Source organism: Rhinoderma darwinii, chromosome 1 (genome assembly GCF_050947455.1).
Source record: "Rhinoderma darwinii isolate aRhiDar2 chromosome 1, aRhiDar2.hap1, whole genome shotgun sequence".
In the NCBI taxonomy this organism is placed as follows: domain Eukaryota; kingdom Metazoa; phylum Chordata; class Amphibia; order Anura; family Rhinodermatidae; genus Rhinoderma; species Rhinoderma darwinii.
Window position 1 is genome coordinate 473,712,284 of NC_134687.1, and position 12,960 is coordinate 473,725,243.

The 12,960-nt window shown below is 41.7% G+C and overlaps 1 protein-coding gene across 17 annotated transcripts in view; it reads left to right on the forward strand.

Annotated features, from left to right (window-relative positions):
- The window catches only part of NCOR2 (nuclear receptor corepressor 2), a 429,457-nt gene that overhangs the window by 32,806 nt on the left and 383,691 nt on the right, over positions 1 to 12,960 (forward strand). The window contains exon 1 of one of the 17 annotated variants that reach the window (XM_075833594.1): positions 8,419 to 8,580. The exons of the other annotated variants lie outside the window; for them this stretch is intronic. The gene's annotated coding sequence lies outside the window, so the exon portion shown is untranslated. Of the gene's footprint in view, positions 1 to 8,418; positions 8,581 to 12,960 lie in introns of those variants that run through there. 17 annotated transcript variants of the gene reach the window in all.

Genomic DNA, 12,960 nt, shown 5'->3' on the forward strand with positions numbered 1-12,960 from the left:
GAGTAACCGTATACCAGCCGCCTCTTCCCTTTGTGATCTTGGCTTATATTTATTAGGCTATGCACCCACAGGGTGGATACGCTGCGTAAAAGTACAGCGCATATGCGCCCTGGTCACAGCAGGGAATTCCGGTCTAAAAACGGCACGAAGTTGCGGTGCAGTTTTTCGGCCGGAATGTCTGCTGCGGAAAACAGCAGGCAAAAAAATTGCCTATACTTGCCCGTAGTCCATGGTGTAGCATCCCTCTGTCCTGTATCCTGGCCTGCTGGGATGACTTTTCATCCCATGTGACCGCTGAAGCTTGTGATTTGGTTGCAGCAGTCATATGGGATGAAACGTCATCCCAGGATGCTGGGCTGTAGGACATCAGAGAGACGCGTCTATGGGTAAGTATTTTTTTCTGAGTTGCAATTTTTGCAGCGGAATCGCAGCTCTTCCAGCGCCAAAGTTGTAACATTTGCTTTTTGTTTGGGGTTTTACCTCCCTATTGAATTTATTGGGGAAAACCTGCAATTCACACAGCAGAAATTGACAAGTTGCGAATTAAAAAACTCACTTCAGGTCAAATTATGACCATTTTTCGGCTGTGTTTTTTCACGCAGAGTGTGGATAAGATTTGTTCCAAACTCATCCACTCTGCTGCTATTGTATTACGCTGCGGGTTTCCCGCAATTTAAATAAGTTGCGGAAAATCCGCAGTATTTACAGACTTACCCTTGTTATCCATCATTCTGTCTTTCCATGACTTTAAGGCTCTGTCACCACATTATAAGTGGCCTATCTTCTACATAATGTGATCGGCGCTGTAATGTAGGTAACAGCAGTGCTTTTTTATTTAGAAAAACAATTTTAGCTTTATGCTAATGAGTTTCTTAATGGACCACTGGGCGTGTTTTACTTTTTGGCCAAGTGGGCGTTGTGGAGAGAAGTGTATGACGCTGACCAATCCGTGACCAATCGGCATCATACACTTCTCCCCATTCATTTACACAGCACATTGTGCTCTTACTAGATCACTATGTGCTGTGCTGTAAATCAACCACAAACGTTAGTGAAGTGTCAGTATTCTGAATACACATTCCGTCCTGGCTGGAGGTAATGTCTATTCATTGTCAGAAAAAAAAGGTGAGGGAATGGCGGCGCTCCTCCGAGACTATATAGGAGTGGTAAAGTCTAGATTGCCGGCTGCCACCCACTGCGGTCCCTCGGTGCTAAATCCTTAGTAACTGGGACAAAATATGTATAGAGAGGCAAGGAAAAATGCAGTCTAATCACGGGCATCGGCGCCAGGCTCGAGAGGATCAGGAACGGAATCGGGTAATATGATCAAAAAGATCTTTTATTCAGAGGACGACACGTTTCTGGACCGGACTGGTCCCTTCGTCAGGTCAGGTATACTGACCTGACGAAGGGACCAGTCCGGTCCAGAAACGCGTTGTCCTCTGAATAAAAGATCTTGACTGACGCCGTTCCTGATCCTCTCGAGCCTGGCGCCGATGCCCATGATTAGACTGCATTTTTTCCTTGCCTCTCTATGTTCATTGGCAGGACACTTGAGTAACGTTAACGTGTGTGTATGTGGCTGCACATAGTGATCTAGTAAGATCACTGTGCAGAATAAATGGATGGGGATAAGTGTATGATCGGTCAGCGTCATACGCTTCTCTCCACAACGCCCACTTGCTCAAAAAGTAAAACACGCCCAGTTGGGCATTAAGAAACTCATTGGCATAAAGCTAAAATAGGTCATAACTCCGTCAAAAATGATTGTTTTTCCAAATAATAAACTGCTGTAATCTACATTACAGCGCCGATCACATCATGTACAATATAGGCCACTTATAATGTGGTGACAGAGCCTCTTTAACTTCTCATAGGCCCAAGTGCTGCAAATTTCAGTGCTCCATGTTGGCATACTGGAATAGATAACACTGAAGTGCAGCAATAGCACTACTAACTAAGTCACCGCTTGTCTGTCCTTATTAAGATAAAAATGGGGTGAAAAATGACACTTCTATGTCTACGTGATATGTGGGAGTAAGCACAGCGCAAGTTCTCTATTGCATCCAAAGTCCTGCCAGGAGGCTAAGTGAGTACATGCAGTGCATTTGTTTCCTTTTTTTTTTCTATGTTTGCTTAGGATTTAGTATAGATATGAAAGATAATACAAGTTCCTCCTTCTCAATGCAACCATCATGTTCCTTGTTCTAGCTTGTCAGCAACAAGGAAAGGTGAAGTGATATGTAGCTCCGTTCAGAGAATCCCTTTATTCTCATTTCAAGCAGCTCAGCCCCTGATCTAAATAACTTGGGATATTGAAATATGGTTATAAATTTATATGGCACTGGCTGATGAAGCCTCTGCTGTTGAATGGTATGACACTTTAATAGGCAATAGGGTAGACCTTGATATCTGCATTCTCTACGTTCTTGACTGTCTCCACCCAAATTGGTGTAGAATTGGGTGCAGAATATAATAAAATCAACCATTAAGTTTAATTCCAGCTACTAAATTACGCTCCCTTTTAATTATACATGTTGTTGTATGTGTACAAATCAGGGCTATTCAATAACAGTGATGTGGCCGACCAGCTCTAATTTTTTTTTATTTTTTTATATGTTCTTCCTTTTTCATATAGATATTATGAAGGCTTCAACTGAATAATTGATGGGTAAGGCTAAGTTCACACTACCGTTGGTATACGTTTACCTCTCTTCCGTCAGAGGAAGAGAGGATCGAAACATTAAAATGGAAAGCACCGTTTCCGTTAGAATTACTATTGATTTCAATGGTAATTCTTTTGTTTCAGTTGCTCTCCGTTTGCTAGGTTTCTGTTTTTTTTTTGACGGAAACAAAAGATCTGCAGACTGCACTTTTGTTTCCGTTCAAAAAAATGCAAACCTAGCGAACGGAGGTAAACAAAGAGCAACTGAAACAGAATAATTACCATTGGAATCCATGGTAATTCTAATGGAAATGTTGCTTTCCGTTTTTAATGTTTTGATAAACTGATAACGCTAGTGTGAACTTAGCCTAATCTAAAGTTAAGCAAAAGTAAACAAATATTGTGCTGTTTTTAGGTGTATCTCAGGTTTGCTTATTTTCCTATTGGATTGTAAATTTCTATACCCTGGTCAGTGAATGATTAGTTTAAAAGCAAAGTAAGGAACAGAGGACTCCATTGCGGACTCCATTGCGGACTATCGCTGAAGCAGTATTCAGTGCTGCAAGTTGATAACTGCTCACCATTCTGTGACCGCATTACCTGAAAAATACCCTCATGATCAGGGAAAATAAATGCCTTTTAAATGATAGCCTTCTAGGAATCTCTGTTCTAGCATTTCCTTGCATGGTCAATTTAACTATTTAGGATATGTACATATGAAGAAAGTAGTACATATAGTACCACTGTACAGAATAATGATCTTCAGATTTTTGCCCTGGAAACTAGCGTTGAACGATAACCGCATGTCAATCGACGCTGATTTGCTCTGTTCAAACAGCAACGATTGAAATTAATGGGGACGAACCATCGTTAATACATTTTTTTAATGCTCCTACATTTTGTATTTTGTCAGTATCGCATTCGACTAGTGACCATATTTTGGGCCGCGTAAAACAGGCGATCAGCCAACAAACTAGTGTTTTCTCGGTTGTCGTCTAATCCGCTACCCTTTTAACACACAATAATCTGAAGCGAGCGGTTGAATGAGTACCCGTTAGCCGATCATTGGCTAGTATAAAGGTGTATCCAGGAGATATCTATTGTCCTAGTATTTCTAATGTTTTCACAGTCTGGATGAGATGAGACCACTTGGTCATTCTAGTTGAATAGCAAGATTGTATCTGTCTCCATTGCATACAGTTTGTATTGTGAGTCATAGAAATGGAATTGGGGGCAGAATTTTCCTACATTTTAATTTTGATTGAATTTATTTAAACTGTGTTTTGGTTCTGCATTCAAACGGTTTCTGACAAAATAGCCGATAGTGAAGTAATTCATTGTGCAGGACCTGAAGGGCGATGCATGACTTCTCCTTTTGAATCCCTGTGTCATGCACCTCCCTCACAGGCATAACACTGCGTTATCCGGAGTGCTCCTGTTAAAGCTTTTTAGGACTAAGCTGACTGCCTCGCTTCAGCTGCATGATGGTGCACCTTGTTCTTGTTGGTTTTACTGCTGGTAAGCCACTTTTTTACAGTCTGAAAATATGCAAGCAGATGTGTGTTTGTGTGTGTGTGCACACTTTAGTAGGGATGTTACAGTTCAGTGTGGTAAGCATGTAGAGGCAGAGTAAGGCTGGGTTCACACGACCTATTTTCAGACGTAAACGAGGCGTATTATGCCTCGTTTTACGTCTGAAAATAGGGCTACAATACGTCGGCAAGCATCTGCCGACGTACTGTGCAGACGACCTGTCATTTACGCGTCGTCGTTTGACAGCTGTCAAACGACGACGCGTAAAAATACAGCCTCGTCAAAAGAAGTGCAGGACACTTCTTTCAGACGTAATTTGAGCCGTACTTCATTGAACTCAATGAAGCACAGCTCAAAATTTACGGCTGTCAGAGAAGCCTCTCAAAATGCGAGGAGGAGGAATTACGGCTGAAACGAGGCAGCTGTTTTCTCCTGAAAACAGTCTGTCATTTCAGCTGTAAAAGCCTCTCACCGTGTGCACATACCCTAAATGTGTGACTGCTGGACACCTCGTGCCCCAGTTATCTTAGGGGAAACAATAGACTTGAAGAGAAGGCTCACCCTGGCACCCCATAATATCCGTTAAATGGATACCATTATCGCTTGTGGGTGTTTGATGCCACTGTATGTCATCCGTCACAGGCCGTCGTTGAATGTATTAGTCGGGAAGCTCCAGCTACGGAACTGTCCATACATGGTCAACTACACTGGAGCTTCCCGACACAACTGAGGCCGCCCTGCCCGCACACTCTGCCTTACATCACGGGGAGAGGAAGCCAATGTTTGCTCTGTGGGATCCTCTGGGAACCCCCCTCCCACAAGGTGGCCCTATCGCACCTTCCAAGCAGCCAAAATCCACAGCTGTTATCTCGTACCTGGGGAAGCTACGTCACTGGTGCTTCTCTGAGGTAGCGCCAGTGATGTAACTGGACAGTTTCCCCGACGTACATGCTGAATGTACAGCATATGAACTAATTCACACGAGCATGTTCGGTCCGTGATATACGGTCCGTGTGTCGGCTGCCTTTCCCGGACCGAACACACTGCAGGGAGCCGGGCTCCTAGCATCATAGTTATCTATGACACTAGGTGTCACTGCCTCGATGCTTGAAAACGGTCCCGCACTGAAAACATGATGACAGTACGGGACCATTTTCACGCATTGAGGCAGTGACACCTAGCGTCATAGATAGCTATGATGCTAGGAGCCCGGCTCTTTGCAGTGTGTTCGGTCCGGGAAATGTGGCCGACACATGCACCGTATATCACGGGCCGAACACGCTCGTCTGAATTAGGCCTAAAGGAGATGTTAAGGCAGCCTAAGGTGATCTCTTCAGGGTATAGCTATTGTCTAAATGGTTCCTATTATTAAAACCTAAAAAGACATAAAGAATAATTAGTTGGGATTGTGATCAATATTTTATTGCAAGGGCCCTTTTACACCGGACAATTATCGGGCAAACGAGCGTTCAATGTGTAAACAGGGCATCGATCAGCAGATGAATGAGCAAACGCTTGTTCATCGGAAGATTGTATCGTTTTAAATTCAGAAAATATTATGTCTGCAGCTCATCTCCCTGCTGCTGGCATGATAGAAATGTATGGGAACAAGCACTCGCCCCCATGCTATCTCCTTGTGAAAGGAGCAAACGAGCGCTGTCTCGTTGATCGCCGTTCGTCTGCACGGCCCACGTCTGGCTATGTAAGAGTACATTTAGTCACTTGGCTGTCAGATTGCTGGGGGGAGGGGGATTAAAAAGGGTCGGGGTTTAACACTCTGTCTCCTATTACAGACGGAGCACTTGGGAAAGCCTTTTCTGTAGCCAGTTGTATTACAACCAGACACAGGATTGTGAGGAGGGGGTGTAAATGGCTGATCTCCAAAAATATAAAGAACTCTTATCATTTTCATTGCACAATATGATCGAGGGAAAGCCGGAGATTATAGTAGGAATTGCTGTTTTTTTTTCTACTCTACGCTGTGTAATGAGCGCTTTAAAGTTGGACCTGTATCGTCTCCTCCATTTTGTGGTTGTCCTTGTCGAATGCAGACATTTATTATTATTTTTACCATTCGCATCTTCACTATGCAGGTTATCATGCACACAATGCGCAGTAGATATTACCTAAGTTGACCTTGCTAAGTAGGTTCTTACCAGCTCATATTATGGAGGAGGGTTATTCTATTAATCTCCGAATACAGCGAGAGATGAAATAATGCGGCTTATCTGTCGCGGTATAAACAGCTGAGTATTTGCGCTGGGGTGACTATGATTTGTGTATTGTACTAAGTCTCCAGACAATTTGTCATTCTGTCAGTCACGCTCTTCCTTTTCATAATCTGTTCTGGTCTCCTCTCCAGCAGAACATTTCTGAAGTAGACATTAAAGCTACAAAGGATATTAGTTATGCAAGTGTTTGCTTTTTAAAATTGGATAAATGACCAATATCAATATTGATAAAGCATATAGTTCTGTTCCCTTATAAAGGAGTTATCCGGTAACCTAAAACGTATGGCCTCTCAATGTGTTATTGGTGGGGTCCGACTCTCTGCTTCTCCACCGATCAGCTGTTTGAGGGGCTTTGGTGAGCTTTGCTTCCCCTTCATTCTATATGGTCGGTCGGCTCTGTAATTAGAATACAGCATGTGCCTTAAATGGGAGTTTGGCGGTTCAGCAGGTATAATGGCACCTGCTGAAGCACCTTGCATATCTCCGATGCCTCATATTAAAGGGTTCAGTCTGATGATGGATTTCTTTTGAAGTTGTGTATTTAGCTGATTGGATGCCATCAATGAGGAATCGGGAAAACCATAAAGTTATCCTTCTATATAAGGGCTAAGTTAGTCTACAATTGAACATTGTAAATATTGCCATTGCATATCCTTTTCTAAGCGGAGTCCATGGCCTCACCCTGCTGGCTGGGTTTCTAGAAACTGCGCTGTGATCTTCCTGATTGGGGTTACACTGTGAAAGCTTCATATTGTTCCTGCAGGAGAGCTATTTCTAAACTTTACAATGCACTCAGCCATGAGAAATCTCTATTACTCAACGATTTAGGCCAGTGCTTTCATGTCATCCAAGTAGCTGTTGTGTTTTTTTTTTGTTTTTTTTCTTCCTTAAAGAGACTCTGTCACCACATTATAAGTGCCTGGTCTCCTAAGTAAGGAGATCGGCGCTATAATGTAGGTGACAGTAATGCTTTTTATTTAAAAAAAACAATCTATTTTTACCACATTATTAGCGATTTTAGATTTATGCTAATAAGTTGCTTAATGCCCAAGTGAGCGTATTTTTACTTTCGACCAAGTGGGCGTTGTACAGAGGAGTGTATGACGCTGACCAATCAGCGTCATGCACTCTTCTCCATTCATTTACACAGCAGCATCGTGTTCTTACTAGAACACGATGTGCTGCCACATACACAGACATTACGTTAATCAAGTGTCCTGATAATGAATATACATGACCTCCAGCCTGGACGTCGTGTGTATTCAGAATCCTGACACTTCTGAATCTTTTCTGTGAGATTTCCAGCAAGGGAAACGAAATCTCGTTTACATCGTAATCTCGCAGGATTACGCGTGGCTTGCTGGAATCTCACAGAAAAGATTCAGAAGTGTCAGGATACTGAATACACATGACGTCCAGGCTGGAGGTAATGTATATTCATTGTCAGGACACTTGATTAACGTTAATGTCTGTGTATGTGGCAGCACATCGTGTTCTAGTAAGAACACGATGCTGCTGTGTAAATGAAGGGAGAGGAGTGCATGATGCTGATTGGTCAGACACGCCCACTTGGGCATTAAGCAACTCATTAGCATAAATCTAAAATCACTAATAAAGTGGTAAAAATAGATTGTTTTTTTTAAATAAAAAGCATTACTGTCACCTACATTATAGCGCCGATCTCCTTATATAGGAGATAGGGCACTTATAATGTGGTGACAGAGCCTCTTTAAAGGGGTTGTCCGAGATAAAATTACTGTGTTGATGCTTGTAATTTTATTACTGTAAATACAATTGTAATATACTTATATTTCCCAAATTGGCCCCGTTTCCAGATGCTGCTGTGGAGTACTTGACGGGTGACGTCACTCTCTGGCCACTGTGTTGACGTGCCGTGTATGGGTGGTTCTGCTGTACTGCTCAACGCGCTTGCGCAGTCCCTGCTGTTATCTCTAGAACAGCGGGGGATCGCGAGAACAGCAGGGGACTGCGCATGCGTGTTATAAGCTGTACAGCAGAACAGCCCATACACGGCACATCACAAGTGACGTGTCGTATACCCGAAAATAATTCAATTTCAATACAGCGAACAGAGAGTGAAGACACCTGTCAAGTACGGCAGCATCTGAAAACGGGGCCAATTTGGAAAATGTAAGTATATTTCAAATGTATTTACATTAATAAACTACAAGCATTAACACAGTCATTTTATCTCGGACAACCCCTTTAAATGACATAAAAAGGTGAAATATTGGCTTTTTTTCTTCAGAAATTAAACAGGTGACAAGTTTTCAAGTTTGCGATTTCTCCTTTTTTATTGAATTGATTGACATACCATCCAACTCAAGAAAACTATAGTACATGGAGCCTTGATAACCTGGCTCTTATCTGTACCGGATTTTTCAAAGGAACCCAGTATTAACCCCTTCCCGACATCCGCCGTATATATACGGCGCACGCCGGGTGGGGGAATATGGAGCGGGCTCACGGGCTGAGACCGCTCCATAGAGCGAGTGTGTCGGCTGTGTGTTACAGCCGACGCTTCCGGGTAACGAACGGGATCCCGTTCGAGCGTGATCCCACTTGTTTAATCCGTTAACTCGCGGCATTTAAATTACTAAAAACAGGGGGGCGACCCACTGTAACGCTCCAACGTCCCCCCCGCGGCGAGATCGGGGGGAGCCGTTAGTTGGCACGGCTGCCTGGGGGCCTAAGTCCCCCAGGTCCGCCATCTTTGTACACCTATGAAGCTCTGCCTTGCTGGTTAAAGTCCCATAGGGGGACAAGTAAAAAAAGTATAAACCCGTAAAATGAAGTTGTTTTTTTTCAACAAATAAAAAAATTAAAAGCTCAATAAGAAACACCTTTTCCCATTTTCCCTCAAGCACAATGTAAAAAAATTAAAAAGCTAACATAACTGATATCGACGCACCCGTAAAAGTCTGAACTATTACAATATATCATTATTTAGTTTGCACGGTGAACGCTGTAAAAAAATGTAAAACATCAGAATTGCTGTTTTTTGGTCCCTTCATCTCCCACAAAAAATGAAATAAAAAGTGATCAAAAAGTCTCACGTACCCCAAAATGGTACCAATATAAACTGCAGCTCGCCCCGCAAAAAATAAGCCCTCACACGGCTAAATCGACAGAAAAATAAAAACTTTGACTCTCAGAATGTGGCGACAACTCAAATTTTATTTTTAACAATCAGTTTTTTCCTTGTAAAAGTAGTAAAACAAAGAAAACTATATCAATTTGGTATCGCTGTAATCGTATTGACCAGCAGAATAAAGTTAACATGCCGTTTTTACCGTACGGTGAACGCTGTAAAAACAAAACCACCCAAGGAATCGCTGTTTTTTTCCTATTCCACCTCACATATATATTTTTTCTCGTTTCCCACTACATTATATGGTACAAAAAATGGTGCTGAGAAAATCTACAACTCGTCCCGCAAAAAACAAGCCCTCATACGCCAATATTGATGGAAAAATAAGAGTTATGGCTTTTGGAAGATGGGGAGGAAAAAACAAAAGTGAAAATCCGAAAAATGGCTGCGGCGTGAAAGGGTTAAAGGGTTATTACCATCTTGCTCACCAGGTTGGATGAGGTTCAATATAGGTACGGGTCCCAAAACGGCACCTACCAGACATTCATGGCATATGGACGTGCCATAAATGTCTGAGATGGGAATAACCTTTTTAACTTTTTTTTTTTTTTTTGTATAATTCGGATACTGAAACCCTGACGATAAGCTCTTTTTGCCAGGTAACTTGCTGACCATTCAAATGTATGGTCGCCCACATAATAAGTGGCTTGGCAGAGTCCGCCAGGGATACTTCCCTGTCTTTGATGTCCATATGCATTTTCTTTAACGTTTGTGTTTCTCTACGTCTTTGACGTCTCCAGCAAAACATCCATACCCTATCTAAAAAACATTCTTATTAACGGATACTTATTGTTACTAGAACATCGCAAGGGGCTTTTTGTCACTAACATGAAGAGCCGCTGTAGTCCCTAAAACAGGCAGATGTAATATTTCTAGGCAGCCACCTTTTTTATACGGTTTATACAATTTATGTGACTGGATATCACTCTGTGACAGGATATTCTAATACTGAAATCAGAAAACAGCAAGGTAATGTTATGTGATTGTGTTACAAATGTGGACGTGCATTACATTAGAATGCACCATTGCTGGGTCCCATATCTGAAGAGCAATGGGCAGATATCATGGAAGCAGTTCCGAAGGTCTCTCTTCGTGAGGCTGGGCGCCTATCTCAATTGTATATTATCCATAGAGTGTATAAGACTCCTAAATTTCTCTTTCAAATTGGGGTGCGGAGTGACTCGACTTGCCCCAGGTGTGCGGAAGATGGGGCCGATCATATACATATGTTGTGTTCATGTCCACAGCTACTCACGTATTGGACAGAGGTACTGAAGCTGATCCAAGATGCTTATGGGCCTCTGCTTCAAGGGACTCCTATGGAGTGCGTTTTGGGGTGTATGGCGAATATCTCGTCCCCTATCCCGGAGGGTCTAGCTATTGCAAGGCTACTATACATAGCGAGAAAGCTCATTGCATTACACTGGATACAGAGTGCCCCGCCGACTAGGCGCGAATTCGTAGCGAAAGTGAATAAAATGATGGTACTAGAAAAGGCTGTTTATGTAAAGCGGGAAAAAATATAATTTGATTCCATATGGGGACCATGGTTATGCCTAACGGAATATGCACCATAAACACTGTGTAGGACCTCTTTATAGGGGTTATAATATGTTCTGTATACGGTTTGCACATATAGCTGTGGGGTAAGGAGAAGGGGGGAATTGGAGAGGAATATATCTGTATAGCAATATACTGGAGTGGGGGTGCTTGGCTTACCCGATGATTTCTGATGTATCTCATATACCTTGTGTTATGTGATTGATATACCTGACAATTGCAACATGCTATACCTCATATACCTTGTAATTTTGTATTTCCTGATGGGGACGGGGTTTGACTGTAATGTTTTGTACTGTTTACTTTTGAAACTTTAATAAAAAATTATCTGATTTAAAAAAAGAATGCAACATTGCGTTGACTGTGGGGGCCGAGAAACTGTTATGGATACTGGTTATGACCTATTCACAGTTCAGACACAAAATTTTCCAAAAAAGAAAGATTAATGATAATCTAATTCTTCTATTTAACAACCATCTAGGATGTATTCTCTTGTGCCAGCAGGCAACAGACAAAAAAAGTATGGCAAAATCATATGCGTTTTACTGGGAAGTACAGCCGTTTTAGTGTGTGTTCTGTTATGTTTTTTTTTGTCCACACGGTAATTATGGGAGAAAAACATGGAGGGGCTTCTGCGCTGTTGAACCTCACCAGGTCCGGAGACAGTGAGCGTTTGTACCAGACAGGAGGGTGTTTAAGAGGAACACTTTTTTTTTTTGTGATTTTCATAAATTGACCTAAATTGCAACTTTTTTGCTGCAATTTATGTTGATTGCGGCAAAAAAAAACCTGGTATAATAATTTTTTTTGTAACATACGCCCTTCTGTAAACACGGTCAAATTGAGGGTTTTGCCACAAATTCACAAAAAAATTGCATTTGACTATAGAGTATGAATTCACTTTAAATTCTGTGGTCAGTCCAGTCTGCAGTGTGACCACAGCAATTGCTCTAAAGTGTGAACTAACCGGAATAATTACTGCCAATGATCTACTCTTACGTGGCTAAAAATACTACTTAAAAAAGTGGAGCGTTTTTACTCTGCTAAAAAATATTTAGTGTGACCTCTGCCTGCTTAGCCTGAACGGAGAGACGTTAACAATTAGCAGCTCTCGCTTTGGCAGATCCTACCTGTCCATGTTTCACATGGACAGAATTTTTTTTTTTAAATGCCGCATGTAATACTACATTTCAGTTGCCACCACAGGGGAAACATAGCCGGCCGCATCTTTTCCAGACAAAACAATTTTCATCTTCACAGACTAATTAAAATAAATTTTGCAAAAAACCTGTGGGGTCAAAATGCGATTTTGGCACCACAAGATCTCTTCAAACCTGGTGCCTAAAATATTTTCTAAAAAAAAAAAGGAGGTCCCAAAATCCACTAGGTGTTCTTTTGCTTCTGACGCCCTTGCTTCAGTCCATTACAACACTAGGGCCACATGTGGGATATTTCTAAAAATTGCAGAATCTGGGCAATAAATATTGAGTTGCATTCTCTGGTAAAACCTGTGTTACAGGAAAAAAAACGTATTACAAATGAATTTTCACAAAAAAAATAATGCTGTTTGGAATACTTTGAGGGGTGCGGTTTTTAAAATGGGGTGATTTATGGGGACTTTCTAATATCTAAGGTCCTCTGAACTGGTCCCTGAAAAAATAGCCTCTTGTAATTTTCTTGAAAATGTCACAAATATTTAATTTGTCTACCAAACTTTTTCACTAACATAAAGTACTGTATGTCACGAGAAAATAATCTCAGAATCGCTTGGATAGGTAAAAGCATTCCAAAGTTTTATT